The following is a 26252-nucleotide window of genomic DNA, read 5'->3' as shown; positions in this document are numbered from 1 at the left end:
CCAAAACTGAAAATTAATCTGGGACCCATCGAGTTTTATAAAGCATCGTGTTACAAGTGACTTTGATAATTAATGTTCTATTATAAGTATTTAGGGTATTTAACTAAAATACTTTATTTCATTAATTAGCGCTAAAATTAAATTGAACTAAAAATTCCACAATTAGGCAAGCTGAAAATTTAAATTGTTATAGTTTCTAATTAAGACTTAATTATAATTTTTGTAACGCCGTATGAAATACTATTTTGGAGAGACAATGACCGATCAAAGTTCGATTTACGAATACGTCGTTTCGTGAGCACCAATTTGACAACGTACAATGGAAAGGTCACAATCGGTGCAATTGTTTGAAAAGCTGCTGATTTTTATGTATTTTTAAATTTTCATGTCACACGACCTAAATAGAAAATTGCCTCTTCTACGTAATACTCTAATTAATATCATTCTTTGAATACTACATTTTTTAAATATAAAATTAAAAATTATATCTTATTTTATATTATATTATATTTTGCAATGTTACGCGCATCGAGTTCACTTCTGCACCTTCAAATTTCCCATATAAACGCGTAAAAATCCACAATCTACTAAAATTGAAATCAAACGTCTTTTCAATGACTTAATCTGCCAAAATTGAAACATATTCGTCGCTCCTCGCCTTCCTCCATACAATCGCATAGAAAATCGCTGACAATCTCGTCCGCGTTGCCAACTTCCTGCAAAACACGTCGACGCATTCGATCGAGCAACACGCGCGCGCAGTGCAATAATTTGTTTCTAATCCCGCGGCACGTTCAGCCCCGATAAGCGAGTGAATCATTCGCCGCTGGTTCGTCTTCTTTTAATCAGATGGGGACGAGATAATGAAAGGATGCTGGAAACAGCCGTTCTCTGTATCAGAGCGGCCTGTCGCTTATTATATTCAGCGATAAGTCGTCTTGTTGCTCGCCCGCTCTCGGACGAGAGAGGGACACGAAGCTCGAACACGGACGTGTGGCGAAACGAAAAAACTCCTCCCCGTCGCGAAATTCCGAAACACATCGTCTCGTTAATGATCCCTGTGTTTCGTTTGTGATAGCCGACATGTAAACAGCGGGGATAGTTACATCGTGTATAATACGTGTTTTGCGGTTGTATGTATCAAGATGGTCGAGCAGCATCGCGCGCGCACGATCCGCTCGCACACTTGTTCCCTCACGTGTCCCGTACGTGTTCCTTTTGCGTTTGCTTGTACGCTGGCTTTTATGATTAAGACCGATGCGGCGATAATAAGCAGCTTTATCGCATCGGCGACATCGGTAAAAAAGTGAATTAATGTTGCGAGATGGTAATGCGTCCGGATGGGGGACCGATGATCGACATTAATCGATAAGCTCGTTAGCGATAATTCGCTAGGACCGCGCACTTTTTCATGCACACCTTCTATGCTTTATTTCTCTTCTATTTTCTTTTTATTCGTTTCTGTGTTTTTTCTTTTTTCTTTTTTTTTTTTTTTTTTTTTTTTTGGTTTNTTTTTTTTTTTTTTTTTTTTTTTTTTTTTTTTTCTTTTGGTTTATGGTCCGGTGGATGTTTCTAAAGTAGGAGAATCTGTAGGAAATTGTATAACAGAGTGAGTTCTATTAAATATTCGGACAGTGACAATGAGTATTGAGACCGTTGTAATTCTCAACTCACGAATTCCATTCTTCAGCGTCGGAGATTTTTAATTTGAAAGATCGAACTGGCATTCGCCAATTATAATGATTTCAAATGAGAACGGCTACGAATGAACACGATCCACCGCGGTACTCGTGTGTTGGAAAACGAGCAATATCATAAACGACAATGTTTATAGCTAGGGAAAAAAGCTACGAACATTTGCCGTGCGATTATACGGGTTCGATAGGGTATTCAAATAAAGTTATTACTGGATGTGTCGCTCGAGTTACATTAGCCGAACAAACCGCATGATAACGAAACGTATGTATCCCCTGGGATAAGAAATCCACGTACATTCTTGCTCAAAAGTCTTTGAAAAATCTTTTCAACATTTAAGTATCTCGATACTTTGTGATACAATTTTTATATAAATATATTAGCATATATAGTATTTTTTTTAATATTCCAGTATTTTAAGTAATACTTAGTATAATTGTAGTATTGTATATTAACAATTATATTTTACTATATTATAGTATTGTATATTAACTTTTACTATATTGTAGCATTGTATATTAACAATTGTATCTCACTGTTATAGAAAATATTATTTAGGACAAATATAGTAGTAAAGTACAATTTCGTCTCCTTGGGTTTTTTTTTAGCACTTATGCAAAATAAAATCGAAACATCGAGTGCACTTAATCTATTTTCTTTTCGTTCCTTGCCTCGTGACGAAGTTTTACAAATTCAAATATAAAAATATCTTTCCCAGGGGAAAGTCATGAGAGGGATGAAATTAAGTACGAAACTTTTTTTTTAATGTAATTGTCAAATAATAATTCGAAACGTACAATATACATATATTGTTATAACGCACTATAGTAGATTATTGTAATATATAATATATAGCATTATAGTATATTACTATAGTTTAATTACGAAATACTTGAACAGGGGAGTAAACGATACGATTACAGTGTCAGATACTAAAGTACGATTTTAAACGTTAATACTTGTGCAGGAATTTTTATGCATTTATGAGAAATTTAAATATTCAAGAATTCGTAAAACATACATATATATACATATAATACACGAGAATACATAGAACATCTAAAATGAAGAGTATCTTATTATAATTTCCAATAAATAAAACAAATTTCTTTAAATCGGTGTATAGAAATACGAAATTTCACTAAAACTCCATAGTCTAATTATAAAACTTCAAATCCGTCTGTCTACTGTAACACTCAAACTATCGGCGACTGAAGTACAGAATTTCCAATTACAAAACATTAAAGTCGAAACGATATTACGATAATCAATAGAAATCATTTAAACTGTTTTACATCTACAAAATTCCCGACCAAATTTCGACCATTTTTTTGGTAGTTCTATTCTGTTAAATTACCATTAATTGACCACGCTATTTAGCAACAAGAGATTAACTTAGAAATTAGAACTGAAATTTGGATCCTTCACTCCACTTGTCCTAAAAGACTTTTGAACGAGGGTGTACACTCGTATACATGAACGCAGATGCGCACAGTGCACGCAACAGTGTGTGCGTACGCAGCGTGGTACACCGTGCACGAATGGCCAGATCGAGCAATAATAATCCGATGCTGATGAGCGGAGGATCTCGGTTCCCTCGGTTGACCCTGCGATCTCCGCTATTCCCAATGCCGAGCGTCACGAGCTATCCTGCCTGTTCGATGGCTGGTGGACGCGTCTTTCGGACGTGTCCGCGGAATTTTATGGCAAACTGGTTTGCAATGTCACGTCTACAAATGATACGACGCCTCTTGTCCTTTTTCTTTTCTTTTTTCTTCTTCTTCTTCTTCTTCTTCTTCTTCTTCTTCTTCTTCTTCTTTTTCTTTCCTCCTCCCTTTCTCGTCGACGACGAGAAATTTCAGGGGACGGTCTCGCCGAGGGGGAAACAGCTTGGTAACGAAGCGACCGGAAAATATTGCTTTCTTTCCGCTGAGGATCCGCTGATTGGCGGTGGAGAAGAGGAGTCTTCTCGATACACACCGACCGGTGGTGATCGTTCGTAAGTTTGAAGGCAGCTCTCTCTCTCTCTCTCTCCTCTCCTGTCGAGAGAGAGAAAGGAGAGCTTCTTTTTACTCGTCGATCTAAGATAAGATACGAGCAATTTGCGAGACATTGAATATATAGACGTTGCGCAGAGGGGGATCATACGTGGGATAATACGAAAACATTTGCTGCTTACATAGTTGCAACACAGAGGAGACAAAGGTAAGGCGAGTTTCGAAATAATTGGAGGTCTGATATGCGATGTCCGATTAGCGGCTAGCAATTAAACGTAACGAAGATAACAAGGATATTGTAATGTATGGCAATTTGAAAAACTACCACGTGCAACAATTCTGTTTTTGTTCAATCAGTCTCTTATTTCTCCAAGTTAAATTACGTTCAAATTGGTAAAAAATTAATTGTCATAATTTGCATTGTATATTTGCGTGCAATTTTATATTTTATACTATATGTATTAGGTTGATCTAAAAATTTCTTTCTTTTTCCCTTTAATAGATGATGAACGTATATACGATATTTTGTGTTATTGAATTGTGTGCGATTTATTCTAATCTATTATCTTTCTTCATTTCTTTCCGGAAAAGAACTTTATAATACCATCTTTCCAAGACTTTTGTTGTTTGTTGGTAAGAGATGAATCTTTATGAGCTAAATCTTTCACCGCGAAGAGAATCCTTTAATGAAAGATGGTAAATAACAGTAATCAAAGTAATATCCGCAGAGTATGGAGGATGAGATAGAACAGCCCAATCAAATTCCACGAAAGAATCTTTTAGGAGCTAGTAATATAATATTACAATATATAATATAAAATATAAAATTATATCGATACATTATATGTATATTACATTAATTATTTTAATATTTTAATAATGCTAATTATATAATCTAATAATAATATCAACATTATTATTATATTATATGTATAGAAAGATAAGAAATTATGCCTACATGTAAAAATGAGATGATGAAAAGATAAACAGTTGAATTCGTAAATTCTTTCATTATTAATAAATAGACTAAAATTTAATCGTGTATGAGATTCACATAAATCTCAGATCTTATCTTCTTTATGTTTTGTCTAACGTTATCATCATTCGTTCTGAATTATGTTCAAAGTTATAAATGCCTATATATATCATTGAAAAAGTGATACATTGAATCTATAATTAGGAAAAAATGGATACTATCAATTAACTGCTCAATTGCAAAAAATATGTTCTTGTGAAATTATTGTCATTAAATTTCACAAGAATATATGTGTTTCTATGAAATGTATATTATCATCAGAAATGTCAAAAATACATGTTATATGCCGGAGAAACTTTCGGAGAAAAATGTATCAAATGTGTGAAATCGACACAATGGTAAGATATTCGTCGAGTCATTTTTCTTCGAGACGATGTTTCACTTTAGATAACGTTATTTTAATATCATTAGCATTTTTTACTCGTTTATCTTTTCTCGCAGTCGCCCTTACTACGCATCGCGCCACTACGAGCATAATGCACTCTGAACAAAAACCACTGTCCTTGAAACTAAAGCTTTTGCAACATCACGTTTGTCCCTTAAAACCGCCGACTACTCGCTAATGTACTTTTTGCCGCATTATCCGAGGAAAAGGTGGGAAAGAATTTCTTTAATAAACACATCGAACGAATGAATGTGAAATTAAACAATGTGCAAGGTGTTCCTACAGTGAACTTGCGGTAAAAGTTAGATTAATACGATAAAAAGAACATACGGTGGTCGAAGATGTATGATAGTAATCACCATAAAAAATAATAGCTCAAATTTTATATATATATTATATATTATATTATATTTTATATATATACATTATATATATGTATATATTATATATTATATATATATATTACGTTCATTATATGAAACATTTTAGAATTTTATTAACACTATGAGAGATGGCTATCATGATTTGAAACCAATCTAGAAATAAAAATTCATTGCATATATAGTAAAAAAAATTTATTATTTTAAAATTTTTACTATATATATATAATATATATAGTAAAAAATATATATATAGTAAAAAATTAATATACAGTTACTGTTAAAAATAGAAAGAAATATTCGTCACCCCAGCGAAATATATACTACTTGTAATTTCTATAGATATTTTTGCATCTCTTCGAAATTTGACCAATATAATCGTGACAGTCAGGTCTCAAGTCAGAATACAATATTAATAAAATATCAAAATGTTTCATAATACACGCAATGCGCACGAAAATTATTTATGGAATACTTTCATGAACAACTGTAACTAAAGTACACTCTTTTTTTTAACTGCTTGTAAGAAAAGCAAACAATTTCACGTGTTCCAATAATCTCCTAACTGTGGGTACTAAAAATATTGTCAACTACCTTCCAAGGCAATCCTAGCAAGTGTAAAAGTACTAATTTCACCAACGAACGCACTGCAAAATTGCCAATCTTCGTCAATGTCTAGCGATGATGAATTGTCAAGCATTTCAAAATACTTCGAACGTGTAGTATATATTTCTAAGGAACGATTCGAATAAAATTCGATTCTTAGAAACTTAAGTTTCAATTCTATTCTTTCCTATTCTATTTTTTCCATTTTATAGCAAATTTCAATGTCATTAAAGAGCTGTGCCATTAAAAAACCTAAGAAGAATCTAAGTAGAAACGACTTGTGTACGGCACTGTACTTTGGATATGTTAGATATTTTTACATATTGAGTATTTTTACATATGTACGTACATATTGTTATACATTTCTTTAAACTTCCAACATTTTCAACATTCAATATTCGGTATTTTCTAATTTATTTCTATTTCTTAATAGGATTTCTTTTTATTATTTGACGAGTAGATACTACTATGGATTTTTAATAGACTTTCAATTAAAATAAAATAATTTACTCCTGAGAAGAGAAAGAAAGAGACGGGATTAATTCCTACTCAAATGTATCCCCAAGCGTAACACTTCCTTTTATAAAAACAAGCTTCTTCCATTCCATTCACAAAAACAAACCACATTATCTCATACGAAATATACATTGATTCGAACAAATATCAATTAATTCTTGCGAGAAATCAAAAGAATCTGTTGATCTCGATCCCTTTGCAGTTCGATTACATCGACCGGGCTGTAACGAGGGTTCAAGTTTAGTCAAATTTCGTGCGCGGCGTGTGTCAAAACATCTCTTACGTATGAAAATATCGGTGGAACCAGTTTCGTTCTCGTTTGCACTTTCATCCAGTCGATTTCGGCTGGCCCGGATACCCGGACTCGTCCACTTCGTGACCGTTCCTCCTCCCTCCCCTCGATCCTCTCCCTGCCCCTGTCCACCCGGTAAAAACTGGTTAACCCACGCCTCGCGCAAAATCCCCGAGGGCTGCAGCTGCATTGCGAGGTGTCGTTGCCACCTGACGTGCATGCAGCGTCGTGTGTGACGTAAGCGGGGAGGAAAGCGGCGTCTTCGGGTCGTTCGTGTCGTCGTCATCGACCGGCAACCTTGAAAAGTTCATCGCCGCCCATACGGAGGAGGATCCACGCTGGCCGAATCTCGCGTACGCCGTTCACCTCTTCGGCTCGTGCTCGGCTAATTGCGAGTTCACTCAAAAAATACTTCGAACTAGTTTGTTCTACTCTTTTTTTTTTTTTGTTTTGTTTTGTTTTGTTCATCTCGTTCTTCCATTTTACACGTACTTTTTTTTTTTTTTTTAATAATCTTTTGTTTCTTCCATCTCGTGTTTTCCATCTTTTCTGCTTCTCCTTTCTCCTCTGTTTTTGTAGATTTTTTTTTTGGAATTTCTTGCTATGTTTGGACTACCACGTATCTCTTTCTATTCTTTTGTGGATAATTTTAGGTCGTTCATTAGAAGAAAAGAAGAAACCTTCTTCTCTACGTTTTATAGACAACTTTGAACCACGGATTAATACAATTGTTGGCAAAGAAGAAGCAAGAAACTAAATATCAAAGTCGTGGAGAGCTTTCAATTATAAATCAGTTTCTTCGTAAGAAAGGAAATATAAAATCGCAATTTTATACTTAGCTACTTCTCCTTTTTTTTTTTTTTTCTTTTCAATTTTTTGGATCAATCATTGTGAAATGAAAAATGATAAAGAATATAAATTAATATATAAAACTGTAATATCCAGACCACCCTGTGTTTCTCTTCGTTTTTTCTCTAAATAACTTTGGATAACAGTGGATCGAGAAATCTCCGCGAAGAAGACGCGAATCGCGACGCAACCCAGATGATAATCGTTCAGCTGTCGTAAAATTTATTTCCCCGCGATGCAGCGTCCGACGACACGACTCAAAAAAAAAAAAAAGAAAAAAAGGTCCGCATAATTTTCTCAAAGTCGTTTCGCGAGTATCACTTTAAACACGTTCAATGAGATCGTTCGCGTACGCGCAAAAAAGTATCGGTCGCGCAGGATGAGATTTTTTATAATTGGTCTCGCAGAATCACGCTTGACGTGTTTCACGATCGCGCGGAACGATAAAGGATCGAAAAGGCAAGGCCAAAAAGATACAGACACTCGTTAGGCGGATTTTATCTGGATAACGCCCGGTGCAAGTTGCTGCCGTATGACGTGCTCCAATTTCGGTTTGGAAGGATTCCTTGCACGCGACGGGGAAAAACGAGTCGGTCTAATTAAGTCGACAGCCGTGTGCGTTCGACGCCAGACTTTTAACGATGTGGGTCAGTCGGTAAGGGACGTGTATATGTACATACTTAATCGAAAGCGTTAATAAGTTTCTTTTTTCTTTTTATAAACGTATTCTTTTTCTAACGTTTCTTTGTGTATTCTTTTTATAATGTTTCCATTGTGATGTATTCGTACGTTGAACATTTTGTACGTAATGTTTGAACGTATTCAAAAACCCGTTGAAATCCTCTAATTATTTAAAATATTTCTGTATCAGTTTGTAAAGAAAATTTGTATTTGTATTTGTTTGTATAGAAAAGTAGAATTGGCGATGTTAATTATACGGAAGATTTTTATATTCTTAAATACACTTTCAAACACTTGATCACCGTTTGGTCGGAAATTGTTTGCCAGGGGAAGTAGTATCATTGTTTGAGTGTAAATATTTCTGAAAATTTATCTGTCTATGTGTAATTTCGTATTTTAAAATTTCTCTACAAATGAGTATAGATTTACGATTGAAAAGTCAACTTTAAACATCAAAATTCACAGGAAATCGTGAATATTTAAAATATCGTTTGAAATATACAATTATTTATTTATCTCCCTGTAATTAATAAATTTATGGAAAGAATATTTGGATACATTGAACAGTAATTATGTATACTTGAATATTATGACATTGATAATTTTGTAAAAATCTAATTTTTCAAAAATTAAATATATTATAATTGCTAGTGGCAATCTTGTAACATGAAAATTGTCTGTAGATTCAATCTGATGGCTATATCCAAGTTCTTTTTCCTCAAAAACGAGATTTTATTCGCCTCTTACTTTAAACTTATTTCCATCTAAAATCGATCTTCTTCGAAAACAAAAAAATATCGCTTCTTATTTTAAATTTATTAAAATTAATCTTTGTTAATGATCTCCGATAGTTTCACGAACTTCTACCCGTTTTAATACATGGGAGAATAGACGAAAGATCACGAAGAAATTGATCGTTATATTAATTATTATATTACTAATAAAGAAACACTATGTCGTTCAATATTCTTCAATTGTATAAAATTTGTACGTTTCATTCTGCGCTTGAAAATTTTCTACACACGCATCCGAAATTCTGTCTCGTTCATCTCAAAAACGATGTTTCGTTTAATCTCGTTTTATTTTTAGAACTTAATGTTCCACTCGGTGTAACAAAAACGAGAGACTTTGAAAATGCGAGGAAATCAATCGCCATATTACCAGCTCATAAAGTCAAATCCAGAAAAATCGTCGTTCTTTGAAGGGGAGGATGGACTTTTTAACGTGGACTAGCCGCGATATTTCATGGCACTTCCACAGATATTATGTGAAACGCTGGCGCTAACGATAAATCAGATGCAGCAGCATATAGCATGTCTTGGAGGATCCCGACCATATCGTAGAAATTTATGCGCGGAAGGTGAAGATGAATTGAACGCATAATTCAAAATGAAGAACCAAGGTAAGAGAAGCCGCATGCAACGTGTTTACACATTGGCTGGAAAACGTATTCGGTTCATAAAAATGATTTTCTCAGTTCGTAATAGCGCCGCGGTAATAAATAACCATTTTTGTTATTCGAAATTCATTTTCCATTTTCTGAATTATACATTAAATTCCCTCTCTCGCCGTTCGCCGCGGTTGGAATTCCTCTCGCGAAATAATTATCCGGTGTTCTCTGCAATATCGTGAGAGGGCCGAGAAAGAGGACGATAACTGATTACTTGGGAATTCTTTGGCGAATAATAAAACTACAGGCAGTCGTCCGTGACTGACGTTAATTAAAATAAAAATAACAAATGTCTTTGATTAAATGGCTCTCGACGACCTTGGACGACATTGTTAGATAGAAAAATGTCCAAATGTAATAACATATTTTGCAGAAATTAAACGCTACGGCGGGCGTATATTTTAATTTAAATGTAAATTCTGATAAAATACGGTGAAAGTTAGTTGGACAACGTTGCAACAATTTATTCCCAATTATTTCACATTGTCGAATTTAGTTTTTAAAACGTAGCGTTCCTATTAAAATTTTACATTTACAACCACTTGAAATCGAAAGGAAATAATTGAATCTTAAACTACAGTAAGTTGAAAGAACTGAAAGAAAATATTAAAATCGAAAGTTGGTCTTTACCTTTGAAAACGAATAATAAATTTTATATTTTTAATATAATTATATTTTCACCAGAAAATCAAATTTGGTAACAAATTTCATTCTTTCTCAAATTAATTTCACGTAACATCAACTGCAAACTTTGACTACGTTACAGTTATGAAACAAGATTCCAACTATCTTTCACACTTTAGACAAACTTTACAGTTGCATGAAAATTGAACAAAATTAGATACTTTTAACATCATAATAAACTATTGCTTATCCCTCGATAAAGCTGACAATAAGTGAATAAGGCTAACTGAATAGGTACAAAGGTACGAGGGCACAGTTATTTGGGATATTTACAGATAAGATCTAGCAGAGTGACTTGTCACAATTTATCAGGATAAAGACTTCTCAAAGAACCTTTGAGGAAATTATGAATTGAAATTTATCTCGTCCGTCCGATTCTTTCCGTACGACAAGAAGGGAACACGCAATGTGAATCGTTTCTCGTGTATTCTATACGTTCTGATTGATACGATCAATGAAGAATCCGGGTGCCTTCTCTACAATGCAGTCTAATCTAGCGAAAGAAAGAAAGATCCTATCGCCCCTCCCCTTCATCCCCCCGAGACAAATAAAATGCACATTTCCAAAGGCGTCAGTCGCTTCTCAATAACCAACTGTACGCACACGGTGCGCTACGATAAGTTAAAAGAACACCCGTTAGAATTGTTAGAATTGTATTGCCATTGTATAGCGAGCACAAATGCTATGTCACAGCCAGAGTGCTCTTAGTCAGTCTTGATAGCGCGATATGTCTAAATTATGAAAGTGAAAGGGGAATTTATTTGACGAGAAATCCATTGTGTGATGATAAAGATACTCGGTTACCTACGATTACGATTTTGAAAAATTCTTCTTGGAAGAAATTTCACGTACGCGAGAGATTACTGTTACGGCTATACATGATTGGTAACGTAAAAGTACAACAATTTTAAACCAAGTTCGGAGCATACGAGAAGCAATAATAATAAAAAAAAAAAATCGATGTTCCTCGCAGAAATTCGAAATCCGAACGATGCAATTTGAAAACTGCGAAAAACGTTACGTCTGCTGACAGAATTTAGCTTGTTTTCAACTAGCTACAGCCAATTGACAGCGCGGACGATGAAAAGCACGCAACCACCTCGTATATATGGGTATATTGCCCTTTATCCATTCCCATTTGGAATTCTTAAAAGTTCCCGTGCCTACCCGCCGTTCCTTTTTTTCGCCATAAAGGCGAGAACACCAGACAACAATAACGAAGAGTGTTCGTTTGGTTAAAGTGACTGTGGAGACGATAAAAATACCAAGTACCTTGCAATTACATCTGCAGGTAACCCAGCTAAGTAGTAATGGCTACGAACGAAACGAAGCGCGTCCGTTTTTTCTCCAATGACAACGAGAAATTTCCAAATTGGATGTGAATCAGCCGTCGAGTCTAATATAAGTGGAAGAACATCGTCGGTCTTTGAACACGATCGCTTCAAAATTTGTTGTTTTGGTCTCGAGTGTGTTAAATAAATAAAAGCGCATGACTATTACGCTTTAAAAAAAATTCATAAAAGTATATAACTATTATATTAAAAAAAAAATATATATATATATACATAGAATTATTTCGAAAATTTTTTACAAAATTTCTTTCTCTAATCACGTTAGAATTGGCAAAAATCGAAGTTTTAGACATTTTAATTCTGGACTGATTAAAATTTTTATTAAACTGTTCTATCTTTTTTTTTTCTTTTTTTTTAATTTTTACGATTATTCTCGAACGAAAACTAAAAGGACAAATCGGTATGCGGATCTCGTGCAAATTCCAATTAAACCGAGGTGTTCTCGGCGCAGACGCTCGCCAAGGATGGAAGTCCCAGTGCGGCCAGGGGGTTAACCTCAGAAACGAATTCCAGCGCTTCGATTACGCCCGTTTCTTACATACGTTCGGCCAATCAGCGAGAATGACCGTATAATTTCTGACAGGTAGCCGAGAAATAAACTGGCAATGGCAGGAACAGTTCGAACACTGTATTTAGTCATTACTTAAAATCGCCGTGCTTATGAGCGTTACCATGTGGCGAACAACATTACGCGCCATATGTTAACAGCGTTGCAAGTAGGTACATGTACCTACGCGTAAACGCCACTGAAAACGAAAGCAATGCGAACCTTGTCTTCTTTCTTGTAAAAATTTCGCCTCGACATATTCTTTCCTTTTCTATACTGTGTATTAAGTAGCCGCGAAACGGTCAAAGCACAGACGAGGTGTATGAATAAACCAAGCATCTTATGGAATTTCGTAATCTGAAAATCAGTGGTTTTGGCACTCTACACTTAAACAACGATGAACTGGGGAACTACATCATGTAAAACGATCGAATTTAATCAAGTAACGAATGCGTCAGAAATAAGATTTTTGATATCCGTTGCAGTGCTGTCAAATACCGAAATGTGAAGCTATTAACTAACTGAAACCATTATATATCAAAAAGACCTCTATCCATGATTTACGGTATTACAATGGTTTCTTTTCGTATAGTAAATTAAAATTCTATAGTTATTAATAAAATTCTAAAGAACCTATCAGCTTAAATAAATTTTATAACATGCGAAAAATTAAAGAGAAGAAAGAACAACTCTTATTTACAGATATAATCATTGCAGAAGAAACAATTAATCCTAAACTTTCTAAAATACTTTTGTTCGAAAAATATACAAATTCGTAATTCGAAATATATTCCATACGCTTACAAATTAGTTATCCAGATATATAGTTATCAAAATTATATATTATTCTCATTAACTTTCTAGCCTCAGTCATTAACTTTTGTAACGAGCAGTATGTTTTGGATATTTCATATAGAATTTTCTATATTTAATGTATTCTACGTGCAACCTTCTTTTGATGATGTCAAAAAGATTTGTGAAATGAATTTAACAAGATATATTTAATTACCATTAGACAGGACCCAGGCATCATTTTCTCCAAGTTCCATGATCCATGTTATTCCATCTTTCATCCATGCATTTGGAAGTTGATAAATCTGTAACAAACTTATTTGTTGGATTAGTAGTTTAAAAAAACTTGACACAAATATTCCACACCACTAAAACAGTCGCGACATTTCGAAAGAAAAAGTAAATGAACAGCCAGAAGGGCCACTGTATTATCTATGTTACGAACCCGAGTATCTTGTTTCGCAACGCTAATTCACTAATTGTGAAATAGGAAATTTTCAAAATCCAACGCGAAGAGTGCTTTGTCATGTTTAAAACTCCCGAAAATAAATATGCGACGTTGTTAATCTATGCACTCATGTTTAAAAATGCGCAACACTAATTGCGACCCGTCCAGTGCAATCATGCTGGAGATTGCTGATGAATGACCACTTTTGTACAGCTCTTGTAGCTGCATCAGGTGATCCAGGAGCTGGAATAGCCTTCCACGAATTCAGTGGAAGAATTTAGGCATTTTATAAACGCTACATCAAGATACGCGATCATTCATTATCGCAACACTAAGAGTAAAAGTAAAATTCGCTAACTCTAAAGTTAAATTCAATGAAAATTATTATTAACAATACAAAACTGTACGAACGGAAAGCTATTTCAAATACTCTAGCACTGTAAAATTAATTAAAAGCAATAACTCTATAATTGAATTGAAAACAATAGGAAGCAAGATAAATTTTATTCTGTATAACTTTGAGACAACTTTAAAAAATCACAATCGCGAAATCATAAGTCGCAAACAAATACGATTATCATTTTTTCGCAACACTAATTTAAACTGTAATCAATTTCTCGCAACACTAACAAGAAAAAACGCGATTTGCCCAAAACGAAGATGAACGATGATGGAGAAGACAATAAACTACAACTACAAATACTAAAAAGAGCATAGTGACAAAGTAGTAACAAGAATGACCTCCCATACTCTGCAGTCATTTGAATGATCCAGAGAATGAGAAGCCATTTGTTGTGACCCTCTTCGTGGCAGTTTGCCGGGCCTCTTCGGCTTTTAGCCTCTTCTTTTCTTCGAGCGCAATGCCCGCTGAAACTTAGATCTAGCTCGAGTCTTTCTAATCGCAAAATAAAAAATAACATATAAATCGCGAAAGCTGACCTCAATACACATGGACGACCATCGATCATAGTGATCGTTGTCCGTTCGCACGTGCGTGCTCGAGCAATACCTACATAAACGATCGTTTCGGGACCTACTCGCGACCTATCCACGACCACGACCGCGATACTAAATTCGAAAAATCGAAGAGTAAAACCAGAAACAAGTGGCATGCTCCATTTGTACCAATTTCAATGTCGATCTTTCAAATTAGATTTCCTGAAACAGGTTGGACACGCGAAAAGGGGACACGCGATCAGAGACTGTGCCAACCTGCCCGGCCCTACCTACTTATAATTAAACACAGGCATACCAGAAAGTAAGCTACCTATCCTATCCAGGGGCCCTATATTTAAAAAATGGCAAAACAGGCACACCAACACACTCACTCCACGGTTCTCACACATACTACTCGGGCGCAGNAGACCTAAACTAGAGAGGACGTCCCGGGACGCCTCCGACACCCGAGCTTAACACACAACTTTCACACTCTAATTTACGTACCATTTTCCTGAAATCGACTAACAATGGCTAGCGACTATTGCGTAAAACGTGATTCAAGCACGTTTATATTTACAATTTTGTAAGATATTAATAACTGAGAAAAGATACGTATAATTTTTATAGAAATTACATGTGCAAATTGACTTAGCATCATTATTATAATTAATAATATAGTTATAATAATAATAATAATAATAATATTTGAGTATAACCTCTTATACGTATTTGTTACGTATTATGACATAATTCTTTAGATTAGTGCATAAATATTATATATGTTTCAACTTATAATGAATGGAACAATGGAAACGACGCAATTCCACATCCTAACCACACAACACACATGTGGAAATACGTCGTGCACGGTACGCTAACACATTGTCAGTCGCTGAGAAATTTTTTATAAAGTTACAAACTATAGTCATCGTGCCCAATGTCTTTCACCCACCCAGGTAGCACCTGGGCACGTGAGTGAGATCCTGACAATGAACACGGAAAGGGTTAAACCTGAAAATCCTGAATTTAAAAAATGATTAGTTTATGTAATTTGTGTCTAACGGACTATTGCATTATTTTATTTCAAACTATAATGACTCTATTCTTTCAAAAATTGTTGAAATTGCAATGGACAAGAACTGAATTTATTAAACAAGATACTATGAAATCTAATAATTGACTCAAACAATCAAAATCAAACAATTGACTCTAAATTAAATATTAATAGAAATAACCTCAGGCGATTTCTTCATCAAAGCACATTTTCGAAAATACGAAAGCAGTATTCAAACTTATTGCCTTGATTAAAAAATCTACCTGTCGCGAAGTATCTTCTTGCACATAACATTTCATACATTTTTTTTTTTTTTTTGCGGAAAAAATTCTAATCTGTTATATTTCAAATTCTATAGAAGTTCATAACTATGTATAATTATATAATACTATAAAAGGATAGATGAAATTGAAAATGATTAATTATTAATTATTATAACAAAATATCATCAATATCAATAAGTAATAACCATTTTTCATAGCAATGAAGTCAGAGGCTATCCGTCTACTCTACTATGTAATGCTCAAACGAAATCATTTTAATAATAATTATTTATAAGTATTTATAATTTATCTATTCATATAGATATTCATATATTTTACCTTTGCAAACATTTGTATTGAAGATATTTTGATTTTATAAGTAATTACTAAAAAATTTCATTGTTAAAATCGCGATGTGCAAGAAGCCCTATCCTGATCTAATACATAAAAAGATGTTACTACTCGTGGGTACAAAAAATACCCGCGGTCACTATGCTCATCAAAAATTCTACGTATACAACCAGTCACCCGTGCCGATTTGGACCTTTCGTCCTACGACATGCTTGAGTGATCGGAGGAACATAAATGCATGCGACTCACGCGATAGATATGGAGAACGTTATCATCAATGCTGCACTGGACCAGGAAAAGTTGTCGTGAAGATCCTCATCAAGTAGATACCACTGAGAATCCCATGGGTGAAGTGAACGCCGTGAAAAATTTCTTAAGAAACATAAAACATATTATTTCTAAAGACACAGTGTTATTTGTGAAAATTTAAAGTTTAATAATGATAAAAATTATTATTACTAATAATTTGAAATATTTTTATTTTATAATTATAATACATTCGACTTTAACAGAGAAAGAGAACTATAGAGAATAGAATTATTTCAAGTACAATATGCTAAAATACTTACATTCTTAGCTTCTGAAGCATCATAAGATTTTTGGAGCATTAGGGGAAGTGACGAACTGCAGAAGATCTGTAACAAAACATTAAACATTAGAATTCGTATTTAGAAGCAAAGCAAAATCTTAAGTTGAAGATAATGAAAGATTCTTACATTTTCTGCTTTAGAGTTAACGTTGGATTTTCCCCAAAAGCTACAAAAAAATTGTTGCTGATATGAAGCGTCTGTAAAACGTCAAACATTATACTTTGTTATTAAATTTGAAAAATTGAATAAATTAAAGTACAATATATAAAACTACTTACGATCTTGATCTCCTGAAGAGATTTTATCCTCTTGAGCACTGACTCTAATTCCGAAAACGAGTATTGAACAAGAAGAAGTACAAAAAGAGAAAAATAAAAGACTATCAACGCACGTGTTTAACAATCGGCGAACTCACTGGCTCTAACTTCGCGAAATAAATTTAAATGAATTAATAATTTTATTTAAATCACACAAGAATTAAAATACTACGCAACAAACACTGGCTTTACCGACCGCATTGCACGCGGTCACAGAAATTTTCTGAAAGTAATGAATGCATGAAAATAATGAAACTTGAATATGTATTGCGTGTTGGTGATCGGAAAAAGTAAATATATTGTATAATGAAGTACAAAAAGTTTGAATTGAATAATCTAATGTATATCCATTTAAAAATAAATACTATTGAGATACTATGATCTCTATATTCGCAATAAAACATTAATTGATTTAATCTTTTCTATTTTCATCCCTTTATCGCAAATAATCATGAAAATACGTATTCTGAATTGTACATCAAATATAAATAAATATAAATTGTATACCAAATATTTTCCAAAATAAAATGTTGTCAATTTTCCATAAAATCAGATTATACATTAATGATCCTAGCGTCCATGTTCATCAGATTATACATTAATGATCCTAGCGTCCATGCACTCTATGCTATCTTTAGAATCAAGGAAGAACCTGTACAGAAAGAAATCAAAAGTCAGACCAAATGAAGGCAAATATGTAAAAATAATCAACTACAAATTCTATTAAAAAAAGCGTACGAGACAAACTATCGGTAACCGTACCATTACAAGTGTAATTGACGATTGAAGAAAAATTAATGCGAAAAGTTTCAAAGTACTACACGATTTCGTTGTCGTAATGCTAATTAATCATTCAATACACGCGTATTAATTAAATGACACTACTAATGAGATATAAATGAAAGTAAAAGTGTCGAAGAAACGACGAAGGGACACCACCGATAGGTTAGAAAAAGTTACGAACCTAATGCGACGTAATACGTGTTGTTGTCACGAAATTCCACAGCTAAATGACTCCCCGCGACACGTATCGTCCTTCAGTTGAGGAAATAGTAGGGGACGGGGTAATTCTGTCCGAACAGGCACGATAATTAAGACGAACATAAACATTGTGTTCATGTTGTTGTTTTCTACTTCGAATTTCGAGCCTCAAGGCCTTCTACGTTTTACTTTATTTGAGAACTGAACAATTTCATTATATTACGCAGTAAAATTATTATTTTAACCAATACGTATATTCTTAACAAATTATTGTTAATACAATTATTAGAATTGTTAAGAATTATGCAGTATGAAGTTAAAGTATCAACAAATAATAGAGGTGTACGTGTAAAAATATATAATATATAATATATAACAATGAGTTAGTCAATTGCAAGGTTATATTTTTATTGGTTAGAATTGAAATTAAATATTGATATAAAATTATAAATAACTTTTAGCATAATATGTTCTATATAAATGTTTATACGCCAGTATTTCTTTAATTGTTGAAAATAATTATTTGGTTACTCACTTTAATGGGATTAAAAATTATACACTTTTTCGATAATCTGCCAAATCTCGATGAATTGAAGCTGTAAGTTTTAATTCAAATTTTAATTGAAAATGTATGTTTCAATTTAAAAATTCACAACACAAACACAAATCTAATAGCTATTGATTTAAATTTTTACCTGAAAACTTCTGAATGACACTTCTTTCTGGATGAATTTTTTGAATCACACTTCCTTTTATACAGATGAGTCCGCCATTAAAGGTCTGCTCCGCCGTTTAGAAATCGATCATGAGAAATATCGATTACGTCCGAGAATCGTAGGAAGTGTATTGCTTATTTCACCGCGTAGTGGCGCTGTAATCTTCAACTAACTTAACCCCAATACGCGCGCATTTCACATGAAATATTGGAATAAAAAATAAAAAACTCTGATCTGACTCAAATACACAAAATTCATAAGAAAAAGAACGAAAATATTCGCACACCTGATGAAAAATTCTCAATACTTTATACTGAAACATGAGAAATTTTATGATATTACATGGTAAAATTACTATTTTAAATATTAAACACGTACATTCCTAATAAATTATTGAATTTACGTTAGTTAAGAATTACGTAGTATATGAAGTTAAAAGATCAACAAATAAATAGAAAATGTTGCAATAAAAATAAAAGCATATTATACATATTACAAGGTCACAATATTTGTACTGTTTGTAAAATTGAAATTAAATTTTGGTTAGGTTAGGTTTATAATTTATATTTAAAATTAGAAATAACTTTTAGCATGGTATGTTCTGTTTAAATGTTTATATGTTATTATTTCTGATAATTATTTGGTTAAATCTTACTTTAAGATTAAAGGGTTAAATTATGGTTAAATCAATTATCAAATATTTTTATAAAATGCAAGTTATAATTTAAAAATTCACAACAAAAATACAAATCTAATAGCTATTGATATAAATTTTTACCTGAGAACTTTTGATTGACACTTCTTTCTGGATAATGTTCCAGGATAACACTTCCTTCCGAGGTGTGCTTCTTTCCGCCATTAAAGGTCTGCTCTCCTGCTTAAAAATCGATCATGAAAAATATCGATTCGAGGTTCGAGAATCGTAGGAAATGTATTACCTATTTCACTACATATTTAATTTGGAATAAAAAAATAAAAAACTGGTCTGAATCAAATACATAAAATTCATGAGATTCTTAAAAAACACATTCTTAAAAAAGGAAAATATTCGTATACTAGGTAAAAAAAATTGTCAATACTTTAAACTGTTATGATTTCGTCAAAAAAATTTGTAGAATAATTAACTTGATTTTATTTTAAAGAGCGGAGTCTCTACTTTAACAATCCTGAGTTTATTTCGTTCAAAGATATTTATTTTTACATCATGCAGCAAGTGTAAAAATAAGAATACTTTTCTTCTCGAAAATTGTAAAAATTCAAACGTCTCGCCGAAGAGAAGTTTTTCCATCGCTGAACAACTTTTACATGATGAGATCAATCATAATACCCAAAAATAAATATAAAGATATACGTATACTACGCAGTTTACTCTTTGAGTATTATTCTCTATTTGAGTATTATATTTTTAAGGATGCAATTGAAAAAAATAGAACATTAGAAAATGAACTAAGATTGTAAATGAACTATAAATGAACTAAAATGAACTATAATGAATTAAGAATATAAATGAACTATAAAACAAACAAAGAAAGTTTAAATAAACTCTATATATATATATATGAAGGGTTGAAAATCATTCTAGTGTAATTCCAAATTTTATTTAACATCAAATTAATAACGTCCTTCAAGTATATTATATATATAATATAATTTCATTTATTACCGAGAAATGACAGTGTTTCACTCCAGTACATACTTGAACAAGAAAGCGATAATAGCAAACGTAAACATAATTTTACAACAAACACTCATAGAGTGATTTACACTATTATGATTCCCAGCCTTTCGTATATTTCTTTCTGTTACATTCTATTGCACGCGTTCGTGCACCTTCAATTCTTCTGCAAATACACAAAAACCAAGAATCCAATTGTTGCAAATGAAATCATAAAAAGGAACCGAAAGTTCGTGGAACAAGTGGCCATAGTAATAAAAGCCAGTTATTCAATCGAATCACTTCCGGCGCCTGGCGACATCTCGCAGGGTCGAACACGAACGCATCCCGAACCGAATACATATCTGGCGTGGAATCTCCCCACGAACGAGAAGGATCGAATTTATCGGTCGACGGGAGAAGCCGGTGGATCGTCATCGTATTCGTGCGGTGCGCGAAGGTGCGGCCGGCAGCACTTTAGCGTGACACTAATGAGCAGAACGGCCGGGTCCCCGTGGCCCGTCCTGCTGTAATTGGTTAGTTAGCACATTTATTTCATATGAAATAAACGCCGAGTGAAAAATGCGAAGCGCGTACGTCCTAATTGGCGGCCGCGCCGTTCTCAGCGCGAATCGTGAACAGATCGATCCGTACGATATCGGATCGTTGACACCGGTGACCGAATAACATTGCCCCTTAAACATGGCCAGCGACTCTCTGAACCTCTCGGCGTGTACGCGCCGATTCAATGGAACACGGCCAGCCTAGCTGCCGACTAATTAGCCGACGAATCGATAAGAACCACTGGTGTTTGCGAATAATCGAAATAGAATGTCAGGCGAACGGGATTTGTAAGTGATCGAGATCATCTAGGAGACAATGGTTTGCGTTTGAAGAGATGATATTTGGAAAAAGGCATCGAGCTGATGTGATTCAGATTTGTAGCAAAGTGTAATTCACGTTGTTGAAAATGAACGTTCCGATTAAGTATTTTTGTTCTTTCGTCGTTGTACAATTTTTACAGAAAGACAAATGCAATTATGCTGTATAAATATACAGTAGCTCGTGAAAGTATTTGAATATTTACTATGAAAAAAATTTTACACCAAATTATAGTATGCTTTGTACTATGATTACATCGATAGACGTTACAAAGATATCTATTTACGGCAAACATGTATTTGTCTGTTGCAATTATAATTGATGAAATTTAAAACCAATCAGAAAATGTGAGTATTGATATATTTATTACCAATATATGTTTAATAAAAGAACTGTTACACAACATGAATAACCATCTTAAGCACATATAACAAATGCGAAAGTTGATTCCATCAAATATTAAGGTTTATTGATATAATTGATAATTCAAATACTCTTGTGGCCACTCTAAAACATGCACTTGCTTCAAATGTCATAATTTCTATACACATTTTTAGATTTGTTTCAAACTTCACCAATCCAACAGTAACAGTCGTACTTCGTTACAGTATTAATGAAATTTCAGACTGTTTTATACACACATGTTTTATACACTCATAAAAAGTTCCTAGACGTGTTCGAATACTAGCAAGCATACAATAGCTACTAGTTTTCATCCGTTTGAATTTACAAGAAACACGAATTCTATAAATATTGCAAGGCTACAACAGTAACTCAAGCTACTCAACCCTAAATACCTCGGCCACGCGAGAAACTTGCCAGAATCCCTAAATCTGCGAGAGAACTCATTGGAAGCTATACCATAGCAAGTGCAGGTGTACTTGACTAGCGGAGCGCACAGAGCTCGAGGGACAAACGCGTGAAATAATTGTTGCGCTCTATTACGATTCTTCGTCTCTGACCTTGAGCCCCGTAAAAGTACTTAATCGCGCATTCTGCATCATCATGCCACTTTCCATCGTGTTCACTCTCTCTCTCTCTTTCTCTCCCTCCCTATCTTCGTCCCTCTAATTCCATGCTCTTTCTGCGCCTCCGTGCAACCAGGCAGCTTTGTCTTCAGACAGAAACACCGAAGCCGCCACACCCTGCCCTCTCCCGGTAATAATAATTGTTTGCGCGCTTACATCTAAAATGGCGTGCTTGTCCTTGCAAGGCTACGCTCACGCCGCCGCCACCTTGGCTCCTTCTTTCCTTCTTTCCAACGAACCTCTTCTCTGGCCAACACACACCGTGGGAAGATCCCTGGTGCGCGATCGCGATGGACCCTCCGCGGCTCGCCTTGACTGATCCTCTCCGCAGATTAGTCGTTATCTTCGCGGTACCTACTAAACGCCACCGCGGTAAATATAGAATTAAATGGGCCGAGGCATCGCCACTGACGGTATTAATAAACTGCGAGTTTCACGTGTAACGGAGAGAAGCTTCACGGGCAAATGCAGTGGCTCACTTGCAAAATTTTCAACAACGCTCGACCAACGCTTTGTTTTCGCCTAACAAATCAGAGCAACTTCCGGCCGACTATCGTCCTCTTGGGTAATAGAGATTTTCACTACTTTCGCTGTGGTAGTCATGTTAGGCTGATTGACCAATCAAGCCTGATAATATTGGCTCAGTATTGACAGTGATTGTGAGCCAGTTACGGCCACCCTAAAGTGACCTAAGAATAGTTATTCGTAGTTGGTCATCCTCTTTCCCTTCGATTTACCGATAGACAAAGTTATCAAATGACGTAGGAAGAGAAGAATTCTCTTTTTTCATCAAGTAGACTCTGTAACCACGTAGAATAAAACCTTCTCAAAAATATTAAGTTTACGCGGAATCCAACAATCAATGATGGGATAACTCCTTTCGGGTAGATTGTCAATTAAAGTTCAAGTTGAATCATTTTTGAGCTTCATTGAACTTCAAAGATTATTTCGTTTATATTAGATCGTACGACGTGAAATGTCAGATTTGTGTTCGTTCAACATTTGTGCGTTGATGAGAGATTATTTGGTATCTTTGGGCAGTTTATTATATTCTGTATTCTGTATTCATATTTTTCTCAATATGCTCACTACAATATGCAGATTCGAACTCCTTAAATTAGATCGTAATGCGTCGTTCGAAGAATTTGTCGGTTCCAAAAAATCGAAATTCCTTTGAAAAAGCTCTTTCCTCATTAGAATTTTGGAAGAATTTTGTTGGAAGAATTTTGGCTAAATTCGAAAATAATTTTCAAAAATATCCGACATGAATACGTTTAAAATATCGAAATCCGATTTAAATACATTAGTAGAAATAGTGTCTCATAAACTTGCTCCCGATCGCAAGGCAACACCCCGTTAAATCTTGAGCTCCGTGCGATTAAGAGCTGTTGGACATTAAATCGATCAACGATGTATTACCGAAGAGGAACTCGTAGTTCCCTTCGAGACAGTTCCAGCAAGGAAGTTTTAAAGGCGATAAGGGAAACGACGCTATTACCACTCGATCGCCAAGAGGAACTACTTAAGCTATATTTACTTTGGGGCATCCTATACTACTCGGCGACGAGCAATAATCTCTGAATACACTTGGACAACGAACGTCGAGTGAAGAGAAAAAAAAAAAAAAAAAAAAAAAAGAAACAACCGAAAGATAAAAGAGGGGGGGAGCAGGAAAGACCGAACAATATAATAGACGAGAGTCAGCGAAGCCTGATATTACACGACCATATTTCGCCATTTTTGTTCTATTTGGAAACTCTCCTCTCTACCGTGGCAACGTTCTCGCGCCCCCTCGAACTACGAACAACATTGAAAAGCATTTGAGACAATACGAATGATCATTTCGCTGGTATCGTGGCGCGGCCTGTCCGTTCGAGAGAGCCCTCCTCGTGTTATGTGGTCCGTTCGCCGATACAACGACCACGATACCGTCTCAATAGTCCAGATTTCATGGGTACGCCAAAGGAAGCTTGTCCAACAAGCCATAAAGAAGTGTAACGGCCAAATAAATGCTACTATAATGCATTTCGAGGATACGGCACGCCAACCGATTTTGTACTCGTAAATGTTTATCAAGATCAGCTGTCCCGGTTTTGTCTGGTCCATTAACAGCGCCGTTTCACCGCTTCGAGTATCACGGCTGCATACCAACGGGGCCGCTCTCTCTCTCTCTCATCGAGATCCATTCGTTTCAAGATCAAATTCTTCTATTTTTCAATACGACGTCTCGACGCAGGCATTCAACGGCGGATCGTCGTTCACGGAAGAACGAAAATCGCAATTAATTTCAGAACGGCAACGGCGCGCAATCGCCGCGTTATTGCGTCGTAAAGTCGCGAAATGAGGATAAAACTCGTTTGGACGTTTAACGCGGTGTTACACAAAGGGGCGAGATTCGATAATTAATTGCAATGTTATTTATTGGAATAACGACGAGCAAAGTTCTTACAATAATATTGCTTGACGTAGACCAGATATTTGGCATTTGAATGTTTTCCAGCGAGGAACATTCGAGCACTTAAATATAAAATAATAAATTTCAACTTAATCCTTAACAGAAATTTTTAACATGAAGGTTTGGAATCAATCACGAGCTCGATTTTAAGAATTTTATATTTCTTCTTCAGATAGTGTAAATTTAGATGATTCGATCGTTCGTTGTCGTGATAAAACAATTGAGCTATCTTTTCAACTCTAAAACGATTTTAACATCATTTTAATTTCGAGAAATCAAAGGCTTGTGTCTTAATATAATACGAATTTAATATTATGTGTCATATACGAAGGTATACGAAATACAATTATGCATTTATTGCAAGATTTAAAATATCAGTATTTAAAAGATATCTTCCGATCAAAGATATAATAAATATAAATAGATCCCAATTCGAATTCCATCTTCGTCTTTTATGTAACGGCTTAATGTCTTCTACAGTTGAAACCTGTACAGTGGTAATAAATGAAGGTGTATAAGCATTTAATGTTATAGCCAATGTGACAAAAAAGTATCATTCCAGATAATGTTATTGAATCACTTTCGTACAAGTTGGCTGTTTATTCATGCAATGTTTGCATTGAATAAATTTTCACATTAAAAGGTGAAAAAAGAAATTAATTCGAGTCTAAAGTCGTAACGTTTCAAAAATTTGAAAAATATCCAGAATTACCAATAGATTTGTGAATCAACACCTGAGTTAGTATCTAAACACTTGCCAACGGCAGTGAATAAAATTCTAAATTAATATTCAAAATCACGGATAAATTTTAGATTGATCATTAAATTGGTACTTGAATACGACAGTGGATAAAAGTCTAAATTAATATTCAAAATTACCAATAAATTTTAGACCGATCACTAAACTGGCATTTAAATACTTGTTAATTATATTGAATAAAATTCTAAATTAATATTCAAAATCACGAATAAATTTTACGCTGGTCATTAACTTGAATGCGAGCAGTGAATAAAAGTCTAAATTAATATTCAGAATCACCAATAAATTTTAAACTGACCACTAAACTGATACTTGAACACTTGCCAACGTCAGTCAATAAAATTCTAAATTTACATTCAAAATTGCCAATAAATTTTAGACTGACTACTGAATTGGTACTTGAACACTTGTCAACGATAGTGAATAAGATTCTATAATATTTCGCCGGGTAACTTAAATTTTTAAGAGAAGGTAAAACATCTCGAATTACCACACCTTCGACATAAAAGACCAAAGCATCAGAAAGTATTAAAAAAAAAAAAAAAAAAAAAA

At 34.3% G+C, this 26252-nt stretch overlaps 1 long non-coding RNA gene across 1 annotated transcript; it reads right to left on the bottom strand.

The window, feature by feature from the left end:
- Positions 1 to 7: 7 nt before the first annotated feature.
- LOC122535926 lies at positions 8 to 15709 on the bottom strand. The gene is made up of 3 exons (XR_006308299.1): positions 15396 to 15709; positions 2892 to 2896; positions 8 to 18 (listed from the first exon to the last, which is right to left on the bottom strand). It is a non-coding gene; the product is annotated as an uncharacterized LOC122535926 (long non-coding RNA).
- Between the last annotated feature and the right edge of the window lie 10543 nt (positions 15710 to 26252).

Source organism: Frieseomelitta varia, unplaced genomic scaffold (assembly GCF_011392965.1).
Source record: "Frieseomelitta varia isolate USP_RPSP 00005682 unplaced genomic scaffold, Fvar_1.2 scaffold_789, whole genome shotgun sequence".
NCBI classification, from domain to species: domain Eukaryota; kingdom Metazoa; phylum Arthropoda; class Insecta; order Hymenoptera; family Apidae; genus Frieseomelitta; species Frieseomelitta varia.
Note: the sequence above shows the minus strand (reverse complement) of the source record. Positions and strands in the feature narration are given on the sequence as shown.